This window comes from Somniosus microcephalus, chromosome 8, assembly GCF_052327205.1.
Source record: "Somniosus microcephalus isolate GS21.2 chromosome 8, FLI_Smic_1.0, whole genome shotgun sequence".
NCBI lineage: Eukaryota > Metazoa > Chordata > Chondrichthyes > Squaliformes > Somniosidae > Somniosus > Somniosus microcephalus.
This window is the reverse complement of record NC_140994.1, coordinates 220569102-220588831: the sequence shown is the minus strand read 5'-3', so window position 1 is coordinate 220588831 and position 19730 is coordinate 220569102. Positions and strand designations below refer to the sequence as shown.

The 19730-nt window shown below is 47.9% G+C and overlaps 1 protein-coding gene across 1 annotated transcript in view; it reads left to right on the top strand.

The window, feature by feature from the left end:
* Positions 1-19730, top strand: part of atp10b (ATPase phospholipid transporting 10B) — a 225986-nt gene that overhangs the window by 106146 nt on the left and 100110 nt on the right. The gene's annotated exons all lie outside the window — the stretch shown is intronic.

Sequence of the window (19730 nt, the reverse complement as noted above, 5' to 3'; positions counted from 1 at the left end):
CCTTCTTCCACGGCGGTGGGTAAGCCGATCTAGCGACACAGGCAGAAAGTCGGCCGCGTTGTCAGTGGAGAAGGGGGGCGAGACTGGAGGAAAAAGGGCGGAGAACTCGACCGCAGCCGGTGTAAAGGGCCGGGCTGCAATCGGAATAGACGCGCAGCAAGAAAGGAAGCGCTAATACCCACGAGGACAGCGGGGAGTAAAAGCAGCAGCGTCGGGGGAAATTAAGGACCGCTGGGAGGCGAGAACGGCAACAGCGTGGTAATCACCATTGTAGCCAGCGGGGGAAGAAGCCAAGCGCGGGAAGCCGCCATTTTAGTCGGCGCAGGAAGAAGACAAGCGCGGGAAAAGCCGCCAAGCGCGGGAAGCCGCCATTTTGGGAAAAAAAAATACTTAAAGAAACTTACAAGGATGCCTAAAAATGGTAACATCACTGCTTTTGATAGCGATGTCGAAGATTGGGCCACTTATGTGGAGCGTATTGAAGTTTATTGTACAGCAAATGAGATACCGGCTGAAAAGAAAGCACTAACCCTATTAAACTCGATGGGTGCGAAGACGAACGGGTTATTAAGGCACCTTGTAACACCAGATAAACCGGCGGATAAGACTTTCGCGAATATTGTTACTATCCTGCAACAGCATTTAAACCCCACGCCGCTACTGATAGCGGAATGATTTAAATTTTACAGAAGAACACAGCTGAAAGAGGAAAGCAACGCTGAATTCTTAATTGAACTGCGCAAGCTATCAAAGTACTGTCAGTTTGGTACAGGACTAGCAGATGCTCTGAGAGATAAGTTCGTGTGTGGACTATTAAAAGAAGGAACTCAGAAGCGACTGCTAGAGGAAAAGGACCTTACGCTAGATAAAGCTGTCACCATTGCAGCATCGCACGAGGCAGCAGCACGAGGCACCGCGGAAATGCAGCTAAGGCCATCGGAACTCGGCACCAATCAAATGGCATTGGGTGCAGTAAAGTGCTATCGTTGCGGAAGGACAATGCACGATTAGAACCAGTGCTGGTTCAAAGATCAAGAATGCAGAAAATGTGGCAGACTCGGTCACATAGCGAAAGTATGCCGGTCAGGAAAGAAGACCAGCAACAAAAAGTCACCACAGAAGAAGTACAAAAAAGTACACAAGGTGACAGAGAACAGTTTGGATGAAAAGAAGACGGATTCAGACTCCAGCAGTAAGGAACTGGTTTGTCTAAGAATACATAATGTGGGTAACACAGCAGACCACCAAACTATTTGGGTTACACTCCAGATAGCAGGAGTCCAAGTGAAGATGGAATTGGACACGGGATCGGCATTGACGGTCATGAATAAGCAAGATTACAAAAGGTTATTCTCACACATTCCCCTAAGGGATACGGAGATTGTATTAAAAACATACACGGGGCAAAGAGTGTACCCCATCGGAAAGATAAAAGTAAAGGTGGTCCACAAGGGTAAAGAAAGCAAAGGAATGGACTTGTATGTGTTACCCGAGGGAGGTCCACCATTACTGGGACGGGAATGGATCAGGAGAATAAATATGGACTGGCATTCCTTAAAAGCACTAACTGTAGATTCCGGTAAAAAGGACGATGTCAAACCTAAACGACTGTCCAGAATATTGGACGATGCTAAGGAGGTGTTCCAACAGGGACTGGGAACACTGAAAAGAGTTACGGCAAACATCAAGGTTGAAGAACATGCAAACCCGAAATTTTTCAAAGCCAGACTGGTACCTTATGCGATACGACCTGCTGTGGAAGCTGAGCTGGAAGGGCTAGAACGTTCAGGAGTACTGTCAAAGGTGGACTGGAGCGAATGGGCCACGCCCATTGTTCCCGTCATGAAGCGTTCATTGAGCAACAAGCCGGGGGAACCGGGGAAGGTTCGCATCTGTGGCGATTTCAAGATCACTGTTAATCCGGTTCTTCACACGGTGCAATATCCGCTTCCGCGGATTGAGGATATCTTCGCTTCGTTGTCTGGCGGGAAACACTTCACCAAGATAGACCTGGCGCAGGCGTACTTACAGATGGAAGTTGATGAAGCGTCACGCCAGTATCTCACGATCAACACGCATAAGGGCTTATATCGGTATAATAGACTGGTTTTTGGAGTGGCATCGGCTCCAGCGATTTGGCAAAGGGCCATGGAGCAGGTATTACAGGGAATTCCTGGCACACAATGCTATCTGGACGACATTCTTATTACAGGAGATGATGATGAGGAACACCTTGCTAATTTGGAACAGGTGCTCACCAGATTGAAAGAGTATGGACTTCGAGTTAATCGCCAGAAATGTGAGTTCTTTCAGAAGCGAATCTCGTACTGTGGTCACGTCATTGACCAGGAGGGGCTTCACAAGTCACCTGACAAGATCGAAGCTGTTGTGAAGGCTCCCGCTCCGGAAAATGTATCCCAGTTGAGGTCGTTCCTAGGGTTGATTAACTATTACCATAAGTTTCTGCCAAATTTATCCACGGTGCTACACCCGCTGAACGCTCTTTTACAAAAGGGAGTGCCATGGAAGTGGAGCGAGGACTGTAAGCGGGCTTTTCACAAAAGCAAGGCATTGATCACCTCTAAGGAAGTGTTGGCTCACTTTAACCCAACGCTGCCTATTCGTTTAGCTTGTGATGCTTCTCCATATGGTATTGGGGCAGTGCTATCACATAAGTTGCCAAATGGCTTGGAAAGACCAGTCGCGTTCGCATCCAGATCATTGACCTCCGCTGAGCGCAACTATGCTCAGATAGATAGGGAGGCTCTCAGCCTCGTGTGGGGAGTAAAAAAATTTAATAATTACCTGCAAGGCCAAAAGTTTACACTGCTGACAGACCACCAGCCGTTGGTTTCCATTTTTAACCCTAAGAAGGGTGTTTCGGTGATGACAGCGCAGAGGCTCCAGAGATGGTCCCTTTTCCTAGGGGCACATCAATGTGAGATCGAATTCAAAGGTACAAAGCAACATGGTAATGCTGATGGGCTGTCGCGCCTGCCACTACCTACAGCGGAAGAGGCACCGACAGTTGACCCTGTTGAGTTATTTCACTCGACCATCATCGAATGTTTGCCAGTCACCAATGCGAGTATTGAGAGGGAGACCAGGAACGACCCGACAGTGTCTCGGGTCTACGAATTGACAGTGAAGGGATGGCCAGCACATGGCGAACCACTGTTACCGGCATTCTCAGCCAGACGATAACAGCTGTCCGTTTGTCAAGGAACATTGATGTATGGAACAAGGGTGATTATTCCTCCTAAATTAAGGGAGAGAGTTCTAAAGGAACTGCATGAAGGTCATCTGGGGGGAGTCAAGATGAAAAGCCTTGCTAGGGCTTATGTGTGGTGGCCAGGTATCGACAAACAAATAGAGGATCTGACTAAAAGCTGCTCAGGGTGCCAAAAAGTTCAAAATGCACCTCCAATTGCACCGCTGCATCCATGGGAATGGCCTTCAACCCCATGGCAGCGTGTACATATCGACTTTGCAGGTCCATTCATGGATTCCATGTTTTTGATAGCGGTAGACGCACATTCTAAATGGCCAGAAGTGATTAAGATGGCGACCACTACCTCGGAAAAGACGATCGCAGTTCTAAGAACCATATTTGCAAGAAATGGATTGCCAGAACAGATATGTTCAGACAACGGACCGCAGTTCGTGTCAGAAGAATTCCAGAAATTCATGAAGAAGAATGGGGTGAAACACTGTACATCTGCCCCAAAACATCCGGCTACAAATGGGTTGGCCGAGAGATTTGTACAAATGTTCAAAAAGGCGATAAAGGCCATGAGCGAAGACCATATTCCACTACAACACAAGGTGGACAATTTCCTAATGGCATATCGAAACGCCACACATGCAGTGACAAATCAAAGTCCTGCCATGATGTTTTATAACAGGAGGTTGCGGTCCAGGTTGGATTTGTTAAAACCAAATGTGCGTAGGGAAGTCGAAAACAAACAGTTCCAGCATGTAAATAACAAAACCACTCGGAGTTTCGAAATAGGACAACCAGTGTTAGCCCGGGACTATAAGAATGAGAAATGGCAATCTGGAACAATTCGTGCCGGACAAGGACCCCTGATGTACACGGTAGAGATTGGTGAAAACGTAATACGACGTCATGCTGACCAACTTGTAGAATCGAGAACAAGGGTCGAACCCATGGCTACGGCAGAGACACCAGTGGAAGAAATTATTGAACCTGTAGCATCTACCTCAAACGCGAACGTACATGAGGATGTTCAATCCATAAGAGATCAATTAGAGGAGTCACCCCAGCAACCAGAATCAGAGACCCCTGAAAGGCATTATCCAACTCGGATCAGGAGGCCTCCTCAGAGACTGAATCTTTGAACAGTTGCATGAAAGTTGTATATATGTTATCCATGTTATGTTTAAATTGGGGTGTACAATGTTAAGCTAAAAAGGGAGGAATTGTGGTGTATGTAACCTGTACCACCTTAAGAGAACTACCTTAAGAAGATGGACTACTTTCTCTTGCTACTGTATATTGTAGTACCGGTGGTGACCACACCGGTATATAAGCTCTGTGTAGTAATTTGTAAAGCAGTTCAGCCCTGACCTTCAAGTAGTAAAGACCTGTTTAAGTTTTTCCAGTTGTCTGTGTCCAGTTATTTAAAATAAGTATATCTGGAACACACAGACTCAACAATTCTCTGGCTACGATTAGATAGATAAGAATGGAACCAGGCACATGCAGCCCTACCCAGCTGGACGACAGTGAAGAGGCGTTGGCGAAGGATGGAGTGGCCAACCGTGTCAAAGACTGCAGACTAGTCAAGAAGGACAAGGAGGGATAGTTTGCCTTTGTCACAGTCACAAAGGATGTCATTTGTGACTTTGATGAGACCAGTTTCGGTACTGTGGCAAGGGCGGAAACTTGATTGGAAAGATTCAAACATGGAATAGTATAGTGAAATGTCATGTGACAGGTTCTTCAGTACAAAATGTTCACACGGGAAAAAATGCACATTATTTTTCCCCAAAGACGAGAACAAAATAATAGGTTCTTATTTAGATTTTATTTTTCTCTTGTTGTTTAAGCCATTATCATCCTGCTATAAGCCGCTAAAAGGTAATGCTATAATCTGAGCAAAGGCATGAGTTGCAGGTATCCGCTCTCTCTTGACTCTGCAATAAGTTGGGGCTATCAGAAACAAATTCCTTTTAAGTCCACAACATAGACTGTCCATAAATTGTTATGGTAGTAAGCCTATTCCAAGATGTTACAAGGGGAAAAAAATACAGTAGGGGTGCTCTTCTGATGCTGATTATATATGCTGCACAAGATTATTAAGCATGGAGTCAACCTTCAAGGGTTCGCCAATGAAACCTAATTTTACCTCCCTGCTACCACCCTTCACTTCACAATAGTAACTGGGTTGAGCTCCCTGTTGGACATCAAATTGCAAATGAACCAGAACTTTCCATAGAACAACAGAAGCTTACAGCAGAGGAGGAGGACATTCCGCCCAATGTGTCTATCTGTCTCTGTTGGAGCATTTCTCTCCCCATAGCCCTCTATCTTTCTTGACTTCAAACCTTTATCTACTGGTCCCTTAAAAGATGCAGTGGACTGTACATCAACAACTCCCTGTGGCAAAGCATTCCATACTCCATCAACCCTTTGAGTTAAGAACTTTCTTTTAACCTCTCTCCTTCCAGCTTGGTAGTAATTTTAAATTGACCCCTTGTCACTGACTCCCCAACCAGCGGAAATAGTCTTTTTGTCAAAACCCTTCATAATTTTCAAAACCGCTATTAAATGTCTTCTTGGCCTTTTTACCAACAGAAATGGTCTGTCCTCAATAGTTTGCCATCCCTGGTATGATTCAGCTGAATCTGTTGTAGTCTCTCTGGCCCTAATATCCTGCCTATAATGAGTTTGGACAAAATTGAATGCCGTTCCAACTGTGTCCTAAGCAAAGCCTTGTGTAAACTCATCATTACTTCTTATACTTTATGCTCTTATTCGTAAAATCCAAAATGCTGTTGGCCTTTCTTATGCTTTTATCTAACTGCACTCGCACTTTCAGCAAATTATGTATTTGAGCCCCATGGTCTCTGTTCGTAGTCATTCCGCCCTGCTTCTGCCAGACACCTTGGGGGAAAAATTGGGTGAGTAGCGCCACCTGTTGGCGCCTAAAGAGGCAGTCAGTGGCTGTAGCGCCACTGGCTGCGCCTCCCGCGATATTCAGCAGGGGCGCTAATGGTGGCGTTAGCCATTTGTGCTGCGCCGCCACTGATGACGTCATCGGTGTTCGCGATATTTGGTAGCGAACGCCGCAGTTGCGGCGTTCGCTACCCGTGCCCGGTTCACGGGGCTTTACTGTGCCGGCAGCGGCGCAAGTTAAGGTGGAGGTGTGGGGCGGCCGCCTTTTTTTGGCGGCCGCCTGCCAGCACCTCCATCCCCAGCCTCCTGACCACCACCCCCCCCCCCCCCCGCGGCATTGCCGGCCGTTTCCCGAGAGCCCGGCACTTCTCCTTGGTGCCGGGCTCGTTTGCCGGCACTCGTGAGCAGGGATCGCGCTGTTGCAGGCCCCTCCCCCTTAACAATGGGAGGAAGGCCTGCAGTACCGCAGCGTGCGGCGCTGTGGCACATTGCACTGCGATATTCAGTTTCAGCGCCCTAAGAGGGACGCGGAGCGCCTCGAGCCTCGCCCCGTCTCTCTCTAGGGGCAATGGAACTGAATATCTGACGATCGCTAAAGCCCGAACGCTGCGCTAAATTCTGCGCTCAGGTGACTTTTGCGCCACTTTGGCGCCCCAACCCAATTTCTAGGCCCTTATGTTTTCGATGCCAATCCCCCCTTCCTTTCCAGCTGATTGCTTGAATTTATATCAACTGTATACATCCTCCATTTACTACTTCATCCTGAGCTGAACTTTAAAGCCCACATCAGGTCATCAATCAAGACTACCTACTTATACCTCCTGCCTCACAACCCCCCGCCCCCCTCCACCCTTATTAAAACCTTTTCTCCATGCTTGTCACCTTAGTGTTTAAGTTCTTCAATGCAATCCTTGCTGGCTTTATTCTACTTAAACTTCAACTCCTTCAGAGATCTTCCGCTCCTATCCTATCCTCTACTAAGTCCTGCATATCTATTACTCCTGTCGTTATTAGCCTCCATTTGTTCTTGATCCCCTAGAGCATTGATTCCAAAATTCTTATCCTTATTTTTAAATTCCTCTATGGACTTTGCCACGAGCAGCAAAGGTAAGTGCTTGCTACTGCGACACCCTCTAGTTCTACCATCTTGACCTCTGACCCTACCTATGCAGGCCAATAACAAAGATATTCTATTTAACAATGAACCTTCATCAGTAATGGTTTGAATGGACCTTCTTCTAACATTGCGATAGTCTCTGACCAGAATAGTAGTCATGTTTGCCCCTTTGTACTAACTGTGGATGTATAATATTCACACATGCTCAGTTTTATTATTAATTTGGGACTTTACATTAATTGCCCAAGCACAAATCATGCACATGTGCACTTGGTCTGTTGTTTCCAAATCTACCCAGATCCTGCAATATAAATAGGACAGATTTGGCTGCAAGGGAGCCGCATTATATCATAAAATAGCTTTCATTAGAAGTTCTGCAATGTCAGTGGGATATATAAAGGCATTAATCCTTTTATTCACCAATTAAAATGGGAAAGTGCCATAGCATTTGACAAAACAGAAGGCGGGTTCGGAGGTGGGTCTGCTGTCAAAATAGAAAAGATTGGCAGCGGGTAGGGAACCCACTATCAACCCGCCTCCACACGAGTCTCCCAGGTGTCGGGTCTGTCAGCGCTGAACAGACCCGACACCAAGCAGCGGGGGAGGCGGTTGATATCATTAAATGGATTGTTAGCATCCAATTAAGTGTTATTTTATGCCTACATTTTAATTTTACGTGCTCCCCCACGGGTTACCCACTGCTCGGGGAACACGTCAGTTCAGCATGTCGTGAGTGGATTCAGCATTGAATTATCTCATAACCTGACAGCTGCCAAAGTTGTATAAAAAAATCCCATGTTACAGCTGTTCACTTTCAAAGCTCAGAAACTGTTGGTTACTGCATTTGGAAAATGTATTGAACTTTCTGCAGCTTGCAAGTGTTTGGAGCCAACTCTCTATCCAGTGACACCTCATTGGAACAACCTCTCTCACCATTGACAGATCGCTTCTGTCATCTCAACATCAGCATCGTTGGTCCTCACACCTTGGTCCTCAGAATCCCACAAAGATCAGCCCCAACACCAACATCATCGGGCACACCAGCAGCAACAACAACAACACCAGCCTTCTCCGCAATCAACTGAGCTGCACAGGACACACGGCATCAGCACCCGACCACATTGCTGCCCGGGAGGCTCTCATCATGGCTAGATTTACTTCACTTGACGCTGGATGCCATACGATGCGCCAGGTTGGCACCACCCCACACCAACACCATAAAGCAGCCCTACAATGCCCAAGCCATTTCTTTCACACTCGTCACCATTGCAGGGAGGGTACCCACCCTTATGTCTCACCATTCACTGCAACTCACTAAGCCACTTCCGCAGGTGCACACAAATCTGTCCAAGAACACAAAATGCTGAAAATAAAGGTTTCAATGTTGGACAGCACATTACCAGAAACTTCACATGAACATTGGTTAAACCACCTAAGTGCCTACCCTTGTGTGTTGTTGGTATGCTTTCAGTAGGATAAGGGTGAGTGTGAGGGTTGGCTAGTGAAATGGGGACACGATAATGTAGATCAAGAGGGATGGGTGGAGGTGCAAGGTAAGTTGATGTGAGCAAAGATGTGCAGGAGTAGGGAAGGCAGAGTGATGTGGATGTGATGAGTGGCACAGCAGGATGAATTTAAGTGTGGCTTGGCAGTAACGTTTCATGATCTACTGAGATTATTGAAAGGCTTGCGGCACTGCAGCCTGGTCCTCCTGATGACATCCCTGCTTGTGCCCCCCTGTGCAATGTGCGTTGATCTCCTGGGGAGGTCTCTTCCGCCCATGGGAAGGGAAGAGGACATCCCTGCGTGATGTGACTCCCTCCATAAGCATATGGAGGGAGTCATGGGAGACCCTGGGTGTAGCTGTGCACCTCTGTGCAGTGCTTGTCCGTGTTTGCAGCACCTCAATGTTGTAGAACACTGACAGCAGAACTGTCAATCAATTTGGACATGGCCCCTTTAAGGAAACCGTCATCAAATAACGTCATCAGACCCGCTTCCTTTTAATTGGCCGGGAACATCGCAAGGCCAGCTTAACAAGCCCTATTAACTTAAAATCACTTGGAGAGTGCGGGCTGCAGTAAGCAGCGGGCTGGGACCGCGACTCGGACCCCGGCCGCCCCGGACCCGCCGAAATTGCGGCCATTGTATTTTACATAGACACCTCAAACATTACTGAAATAAATGGAAAATGATTAAAAGTTGTAATATAATGGAGGGTGTTTAAGGGTGTAATCTAATTGAATGGTTCAAATGGTTTATTTCAAGATAGCTGATTCGGAAAGTATTAATTAAAGCAATTAAATTTACGGCAGTAGGCCACTCATTTTTTTAATGTTTTCTTTATTGTAGTTGTCACGTCCATGATGAGAAGTAGTTTGATTTAGTACTAAATACTATTTAAGATCTTTACAACAGATGGACTTAGTGGAGGCATAATAAAGCAACTAATCCAAAGTTAAATCACTTGCACCTGACAGATTAATGAAGTGAAAAATAATAGCATGTATTGTAGTGGAACAATGTTCATCTGTGTCAGAAAAGGGACAGGCTGTTTAATTTTGCTAAGATGAATAGATCCATTTCTTATTAACAAAGATAAATGGGACGCAATCTGTGGTGTGTGAATTACTGCGCTCACCAAACAACCATTATATACACCTCTCGAAGAGCTGATTGTCGCTTGTTCTTTGTTGTTTTCTATCATGAAAGCTTTTAGGAGCAGAAAAAGGTCAGGTCCGAGAAGCCAGTCCCTTTTTGATCTCACCGACGCACCTCCTCACCATACCCTCCAATTCCTTCTTTCCAAATATACATCTAATTAAGTTTTAAACCCATTTATACTGCCTGCTTGAATTGCCTTCCCTGGTAATGTATTTCTCAAGTACAATACAATTTGAGTGAAAAAGTTCCACTTCATTTCTCTTATTTCTCAGTTTTAACTTTTAGATAATTCCTAATGTTTAACAATTATGGGCTTTTAAAGCGACATAATGACATTTTAATGCACTACTCTCCGAATACTCAAGTGTGTCTCCCCGTGGATGGCAAAGGATGGTTTTGATGGCATCTTTGGAGATTTCTGAGGCTCAGATTGTCCTGTTCCCCTAACTCGGGAGGTAACTGTGGAAATGGAGGGCCTAATTATAGCTACTTATAAACTATTTGGATCAGTTGGAGGGCAATTGTAGCTGTCTAAGTTTCAGGCTTAATGAGATTGGCTTTTTTTTTTTGAAGTTGTTTGGTGTTTGTTACCAGCTGTGATGGGCAGTATCAAGGAGGTGAAAGCAAGAGATCTTGGTAATGCATTGGATGTAGGGGCGGAATTCGAGCTTGGGTGGAGCAGTACTGCACTTTGCAGCTTAGCCTGAGATGGCAGCTGGGGAAGTAGATGGAGATTGAGGCTGAAGACGTGTGGATCTTCATGAGAACCCAAAATGGATGGCTTTGACTTTGAAAAGTTTTGGCTCATTCAAGTCTTGCTGTTGGATAGCCAGTGGCAGATGTGGGGTTGATGCAGGAGGCGGTGACACCACGGTGCTGAGTACTATTAGCATACTTATGAAAGTTGGCTCCATACTTCTGGATAATTTCCCTGACCAGTAACATATAAAAGATGCAAAGAAGGGGGCCAAAGATGGAACCATGATGTTCATTGGAGGTGATTGTATGGACATGAGGGCAGAAGCCTGATTGGAAAGCTTTGAAATTAAAAAATACAAGGACATCTGTTTCAAATCCTATTCATTAGACGTGTGCATCTTATGCTAGGAATCTTAGGAATAAAATGACTGAGATCATTATCCTGGCCATAAGAGACTTGGTTCAATAATGACATGTTTGGCAAACATACAAGGATACCGATTACCTTCTAGAAATAGAAAAAACAATATTGTAATGTAACATGAAACAATCGTTCAAGCAACCCACACTACCAGGAGTTGGTATTAAGTATAAGCCAGGTGATAGTACAGCAGGTTAAAGTCAGAAAACACCTTGATGAGAGTGATCACAATATGTAGAATTATCTCTTCCTATCTTGACTCTATCTTTTCTCCCCTTGTCCAGTCTCTTCCCACCTACATCCGCGACTCTTCGGACGCCCTCCGCCACTTTAACAGTTTTCAGTTTCCTGGCCGCAACCGCTTCCTTTTCATCATGGACGTACAATCCCTCTACACCTCCGTCACCCACCAGGATGGCCTGAGGGCGCTCCGCTTCTTCCTTGAACAGAGGCCCGACCAGTTCCCATCCACCACTACCCTCCTCCACCTGGCTGAACTTGTTCTCATATTGAACAACTTCTCCTATGACTCCACTCATTTCCTCCAAATCAAAGGTGTTGCTATCGGTACCCGCATGGGTCCTAGCTATGCCTGCCTTTTCGTGGGATATGTGGAACACCCTTTGTTCCAGTCCTACTCGGGTCCCCTCTCTCACCTCTTTTTCCGATACATTGATGACTGTATCGGTGCCGTTTCCTGCTCTCGCCCTGAACTAGACAATTTCATTCACTTTGCCTCCAATTTCCACTCTTCCCTCACCTTCACATGGTCCATCTCTGACTCTTCCCTTCCCTTCCTCGACTTCTCCATCTCCATCTCTGGGGATAGGTTATTGACTGTGGTAAACCACTGTTATACCTGCCTGTGCGGGTGTTTGTATTCCACTGTGTACATGTCTGTACATGCCTCGGCTGACTCCTCCCACGAGTCCAGGTATAAAGGTGACTGCTCCACAGTCCCTCTGTATTCTGGACTGGTCGACCACTCGAGGCACACCTTCATTCTCTTGTTAATAAAAGCCTGTTAGTTACTCGCTTAACCTCAGCCTTTTGAGTAATTGATAGCGCATCAATTTTATTAACAAGATTTTTTTATAATGGAGAAGATCCTCACACCAGCATGCCTGGACTTAGACCATCGGGAGGCGGACGCATCCACCAAGTTTGCTCACTGGCTTAGGTGCTTTGAAAGATTCCTGATCGCCTCCGCTGCAACGGTCAAATCGGATGAGGACAAACTGGATGTCCTGACCTCCAAAGTGAACCACCAAGCGTACTCGGTCATCCAGGACGCGACCTTGTACACGGCTGCTCTCAAGCTCCTCAAGGACCAGTACACGCGCCCAGTGAACGAGGTGTACGCCAGTCACCTCCTGGGGAGTCGTAAACAACAACCTGGGGAATCGACCGAGGAATACCTTCAGGCACTGTCTGTGCTTGGCCGGGCCTGTGGTTGTAAGGATGTAAAGGCCGCCGTGTACACAGAGGAACTTATCCAGGACGCTTTTGTAGCGGGCCACAGGCCCAATTACACCCGACAGCGACTGTTGGAGCAGAGTGACCTCGACCTCAACAAGGCCTCTGAACTCGCACTATCTTTGGACGCAGCCTACCAGGGCATGGATGCCTACTCCTCTGCACCGTGGACGCCGCGGGGAACGACAGCCTGGGACACGGTAGGACCGTCTCATAGCGCCGTGCCACCCCAGCCACATCCCAGCAATGGCCCAACTACCGCAGCAGTGTCCCAAGGCCAGAAATGCTACTTCTGTGGCCAGGCCAAACACCCCAGAGCGCGCTGCCCGGCGAAAAATGCGATCTGCTCGGGCTGTGGGAAGAAGGGACACTACGCCAGCGTCTGCAGGGCCAAAGCCACCCCGAACCCCAGCAGCGCCGCGCATGGGCCGTGCGGGCCGCCATCTTGGGCCTCCCCAGCCATGTGCGAACCACCGGAACAGCAGCCATTTTGGACGCCTCCAGCCACATGGGGATCATGGACGCCGCCATCTTGGACGGCAGCCGGGACGCAGCAGGCCCCCAACACCGCCTCATCTGATACCCGCAGCGACACACCGACCCCTACGCTGGCCTCCGTTACGCTGGACCAAGCGAGACCGTACCAACTGGCCCGGTCCACAATGGACATTAAGGTAAATGGTCACGAAACAACCTGCCTTTTTGACTCTGGGAGCACGGAGAGCTTCATCCACCCCGACACGGTGCGGCGTTGCTCTCTCCCAGTCCTGCCTGCGCACCAGCGGATTTCTATGGCCTCCGAGTCCCAGTCGGCGGACATTGGCGGCTACTGCGTGGTGACACTCTTTGTAGACGGGACTGTGTACGAAAGTTTTAAACTTCTGGTCCTGCCCCACCTCTGCGCTGCCATTCTACTGGGGTTAGATTTTCAGTGCCACCTTAAAAGTGTTACGATGGCGTACGGTGGACCCCTCCCCGCACTCACAGTCCGCAGCCAGCAGCTTCCAAACTGCCCGCCGCGCACCAGGTGCAACCTCTCCACACTCAGAGTCACCCCCCCCCCCCCCACTGTTTGCTAACCTCACCCCCGACTGTAAGCCCATCGCCACAAAGAGCAGGCGATACAGTGCCGGGGACAGGGTTTTCATCAAAACCGAAGTGGAGCGGCTCCTGAAGGAGGGGATTATTGAGGGCAGCACCAGCCCCTGGTGAGCCCAGGTTGTGGTCGTTAAGACCGGCGAGAAGCAGCGCCTGGTCATCGACTACAGCCAGACAATAAATCGCTACACCCTGCTGGACGCTTACCCACTCCCCCGCATAGCTGATATGGTCAACCAGATCGCGCAGTACCGCGTCTTCTCGACCATTGACCTGAAATCAGCGTACCACCAGCTCCCTATCCGCCCTGAGGACCGCCAGTATACTGCCTTTGAGGCAAACGGCCGCCTCTATCACTTCCTTAGGGTTCCCTTTGGTGTCACCAACGGGGTCTCCGTCTTCCAAAGGGAGATGGACCGGATGGTCGATCAAAATGCGTTGCAGGCCGCTTTCCCATATCTGGACAATGTGACCATCTGCGGCCATGACTTGCAGGACCATGACGCAAACCTCGAAAAATTCCTCTGCACCGCCCAACTCCTGAACCTGACGTATAACTAGGAGAAGTGCATATTCCGCACAACCCGCCTTGCCATCCTTGGCTGTGTTGTGGAACACGGAGTCATCGGTCCCGACCCCGACCGGATGCGTCCCCTTATGGAACTCCCGCTGCCTCAAGGCCCTGAAGAGGTGCCTAGGGTTTTTCTCCTATTACGCCCAGTGGGTCCCCTACTATGCGGACAAGGCCCGTCCGCTGATCAAGTCCACCTCTTTTCCCTTGACGGCAGAGGCCCGCTTAGCCTTCCACCGTATCAAGGAAGACATTGCCAAAGCCACCATGCACGCAGTGGACGAATCCATCCCCTTCCAGGTGGAAAGCGACGCGTCCGACTTTGCCCTGACCGCTACCCTTAATCAGGCGGGGAGACCCGTGGCCTTCTTTTCACGAACCCTCCAGGGCCCGGAGACCAGACACTCCGCTGTTGAGAAGGAGGCCCAGGCTATTGTGGAGGCTGTGCATCATTGGAGGCACTACCTGGCCGGAAAACGATTTACCCTGCTCACTGACCAGCGTTCAGTTGCTTTTATGTTTAACAACAAGCAGAGGGGCAAAATCAAAAATGACAAGATCTTGAGGTGGAGAATCGAACTTTCCACCTACAATTACGAGATCTTGTACCGGCCCGGGAAGCTCAATGAACCCCCGGATGCTCTATCGCGTGGCACCTGCGCCAGCGCGCAGATCGATAGACTGCGGGCCCTCCACAATGACCTCTGCCACCCGGGGGTCACCAGGTTCTTCCACTTCATCAAGGCCCGCAACCTGCCTTACTCCATTGAGGAGGTCAGGACCATGACCAGGAACTGCCAATTCTGCGCTGAGTGCAAACCGCACTTTTATAGACCAGACAGGGCTCACCTAATAAAAGCCACTCGCCCCTTCGAGCGCCTGAGCGTTGATTTTAAAGGGCCTCTCCCCTCCTCCGACCGCAATGTGTACTTCCTCAACATTATTGATGAGTACTCCAGTTTCCCGTTCGCCATCCCCTGCCCGGACATGACCAGTGCCACGGTCATTAAATGTCTGAACGACCTCTTCACCCTGTTCAGTTTCCCCAGCTATATCCATAGCGACCGGGGCTCATCATTTATGAGCGACGAACTCCGCCAGTACCTGCTCGCTAGGGGTATTGCCACAAGCAGGACCACCAGTTACAACCCCCGGGGGAACGGACAGGTGGAAAGAGAGAACGCGACAGTTTGGAAGGCCGCCCTACTAGCCTTAAAGCCTAGGGGCCTTCCGACCTCCCGCTGGCAGGATGTGCTCCCCGATGCGCTCCACTCTATTCGGTCACTGCTCTGCACTGCCACTAACGCCACCCCTCATGAGAAAATGTTTGTCTTCCCAAGGAAGTCCACATCGGGGACATCGCTACCGCCATGGCTGACATCCCCAGGGCCGGTCCTACTGAGAAGACACGTGAGGACCCATAAAATGGACCCCCTGGTCGAGAGGGTCGACCTCCTCCACGCCAACCCCCAGTATGCTTACATTGCGTACCCGGACGGGCGGGAGGACACAGTCTCCATACGAGACCTTGCACCCTCGGGGGCCCCAGTTACCCACTACCCACTACCACCCCCCCCCCCCCCCCACGATCCAATATCCAACCCCAGCAGACGGCACGCCTGGGCCCCGCGACCCGCTCGACACCCACGAGGACTACACACCAGTGCCCCAGCCTACGCGGGACTCGACGCCGGAAGCTTCACTACCCCTGCTGTCGCCACGTCGATCACAGCGGCAGACAAGACCTCCGGAGAGACTCCAAAACACAAACTTTTAATACACTTCATCCCGCCGGACTCATTTTTAAACAAGGGGTGAATGTGGTAAACCACTGTTATACCTGCCTGTGTGGGTGTTTGTATTCCACTGTGTACATGTCTGTACATGCCTCGGCTGACTCCTCCCACAAGTCCAGGTATAAAGGTGACTGCTCCACAGTCCCTCTGTATTCTGGACTGGTTGACCACTCGAGGCACACCTTCATTCTCTTGTTAATAAAAGCCTGTTAGTTACTCGCTTAACCTCAGTCTTTTGAGTAATTGATAGCGCATCATTGACCAACATTCACTACAAGCCCACTGATTCCCACAGCTACCTGGACTACACTTCCTCCCACCCTGCCTCCTGTCAGGACTCTATTCCATTCTCCCAGTTTCTCCGTCTCCGCCGTATCTGCTCCGACGATGCCACCTTCCACACCAGTGCTTCCGACATGTCTTCCTTTTTCCTCAACCGAGGATTCCCCTCTACCGTGGTTGACACGGCCCTCGACCGTGTCCGTTCTATTTCCCGCACTTCTGCCCTCACCCCTGCCCTTCCCTCCTGGAACCACGATAGGGTTCCCCTTGTCCTCACCTTTCACCCCACCAGCCTCCACATTCAACGGATCATCCTCCACCATTTCTGCTACCTCCAAATTGATCCCACCACCAAATGCATCTTCCCCTCCCCTCCCCTTTCAGCATTCCATAGGGACCGCTCCCTCCGAGACACCCTAGTCCACTCCTCTATCACCCCCAGCACCCCTTCCCCTTCACCTGGCACCTTATCGTGCAAGCACAGGAGATGTAACACCTGCCCTTATATCTCCCCTCTTCCCACTGTCCAGGGCCCCAAACACCCCTTCCAGGTGAAACAGCGATTTACTTGTACTTCTTGCAATCTAGTGTACTGTATTCGCTGCTCACGATGTGGTCTCCTCTACATTGGGGAGACCAAACGCAGATTGGGTGACCGCTTTGCGGAACACCTCCGTTCAGTCCGTAAGGGTGACCCCAAGCTTCCGGTCGCCTGTCATTTTAATTCACCGCCCCATTCCCACTCGCACCTCACCGTCCTCAGCCTCTTGCATTGTTCCATGGAAGCTCACCGTAAACTCGAGGAACAGCACCGTATCTTCCGATTAGGCACTTTACAGCCTTCCGGACTCAATATCGAGTTCAACAATTTCAGATCATAACCTCAGCCCCTATTACATTTTCACTTATATTTTTTGTCCACATCTTTGTTTTGGCCTTTCCCCCCCCTTTTTTTTCTCTCTCCCACATGGCAGCTGTCTCCCATTCTGCCAGTGCATTTCACACCTAATCTAGAGTCGTCTTTTGTCTCCACTAGTCCTATCTCCATCTCGTCTCGTTTTAAATACCTCTTAATGTCTCTTCTCTTTTGTTCTCTCCCAGCCTGACCTCTTAATCTATTTCATTTCCTGTGCTTCTTTAGTCTTGACAAAGGGTTTTTACCCAAAACGTTGACTCTATTTTCTCTCCACGGATGTTGCCAGGCCTGCTGAGTTTTTCCAGCATTTTCTGTTATGTAGAATTTAAGGTTAGGCTTATGATGGAAAAGAGAACGGAGCAAGTTTTCATGTTCTTGTACCTGGTCATACAGGATGATTTTAGGCAATGAATAGAGGAAAATCTGGTGGGGAGGATCACATGCCCATAATGGAGCCTGTCAGATTTTCCATACACTCATTTTAAATGGACAGAAAATTGGACTGGTTCCCTTACTGTGTGATCGTTCCTGCCCAGTTTCCCTCTTAAGGTATTGAGGAGTGCTTCCTAATGGTGTTTTCCTACCCTTTTTATATGTTCATGGACTGAAGAGACTGGATTGTTTACTCTGGAGAAGTTTAGAAGAGGAAAAGTGCCATGATAGTTTACATTTCAGGGTGTCTTGTTTCCGCTTGTTATAGCGGCACAATCCGGGCAGAATCAGTGTAAAGGATGGCGGAATTTAAAATTTAAGTGAGTTTTACCCAAAACCACTTATGCTTGTGTTTCCCACAATCTTTTACGCTGGATCAAAAATTACTTTCCCCGAAGCAGGCTCCGCCCACAAAAAGGGCCACACCCCAGGTTGCAATAGTAGAGATGACGAGTTTCAGCCGATTGCACCCGTTCAGAAGGGATCATCAGTTTGCGCTTGCTTATTCGGTGCTACTATTCAAACTTGTGCATTAAAAAATGTTTAATTAATTTAAATCAATCAGATCAATGCTCTTAAAACTATAAAGGCAGGGCATATGACAGTAAAAAGTCTGCAGAGGGAGAGAAAGTGTCTTTACCGACTGATCTTCAGCCTCATTTGCAAGGGGAAAAATAAATCAGTGGCTTTTATAGGACCCCTCCCCAGATGCTTAAGGCTTAATTGGTTCTGTTCCCAGTCACTAATCGATTACACTCATTTACTTTGCTCCATTGTGTTGATTCAGGGGAAATTGTACATTCGGGATTATCCAAATGAGTTGGGATGGAATCTTAAAGCATAACTTCAAATCGGAAAAACAGCGCAATTTGAAGTGTATTTGGCTGCAATTTGCCAATTTGGGCCCAAAGTGGAAGCTCGACCTCAACTACTTTACTTCTGGGTGGTGGATGTGTAGAATGGACTAATATGGGAGACAGTGGAGGCTGATGGGGTAATAAAAAAAGGAAAATGAGATTAACATTTGAGAGAGTGGGCAATTAACAAGTATTTGTTTTTGGGGCCTGGTCAGATAGACTTTCTGGTCTGGTACTTTCCTAAGTTGCTGTGGAAAAACGAGGTCCCATCTGCTTGTTATGGTTCAGGTGGATGTTAAAAATCCACAGCACAATTTAGAGAAAAGTATTTCAAAGACATCCTGGCCAGCATTGTTCCCTCAACCAATATCATCATAGCAGAATCTGTGGAATATTTATGGTGCAGAATGATTAGATGTTATATTGAGGGAAAGAAATAAGGCATGATGCAGGTGCTATGTAAGTGCAAGTTTATTTATATATGTATATAATATTTTAATCTAGCTTTGAATTGCTGCAGAACAAAACATTTTGCAAGACACATGGGTGTTTTTTAAAAACTATTTCTCAATTGTAAAAATTGGGAATTAGATGGCTAAAACTAGGACTTCAAGCAATGGTGTGAAAGCAAGACTGTCAAAAGGGGGTCAAAATGAAATGCAACAGTTGGTAACCGTGAAAGGTGTTCTTCTGCTTATCAATCACTGCTACTATAATATGTGAATATCTTCAATTAAATCACAATCAGAAATGTCTATTCCACCTCCCCTCCGGTAAGCTCTATCCTAGCCTCAAGACAAACTTGATGACAAAGCTGTGGAATTTTAAAATAGTTTTATATAACACCACGCTGTAGCATAAGTGGAGGCAGCAGCAGTTGCTGGTAATGTGTATGTCGCAATAATCGCAGTGATTGTTGGATGTTAAGCTTGTCAGCACCTGCTGGGGAAATGGCACTGTGCCAAGATAGCAGTGGCACATGTAAGAAAGCATGAGTGCGGTACTGCAGTAGAATAAAATTACATAAGGGAAGTGAGCAGAGTGTGTATGTGAGATTTATAGAAATGAGCTTCGCTGTGAATACAAGTTACTTACTCATTTTCAATGATCAAGCTATTGCAAATGTGGCTAATTGAAAGTCTGCAAAATGCAGTTATGTTAGAATTAAACCGAATAGCTGAGTGAAACAAGTAATGAAGTTATACTGAGTAAATAAACACAGGATCTAGCCCCAGTTCCCAATGATTCAATTCATAATT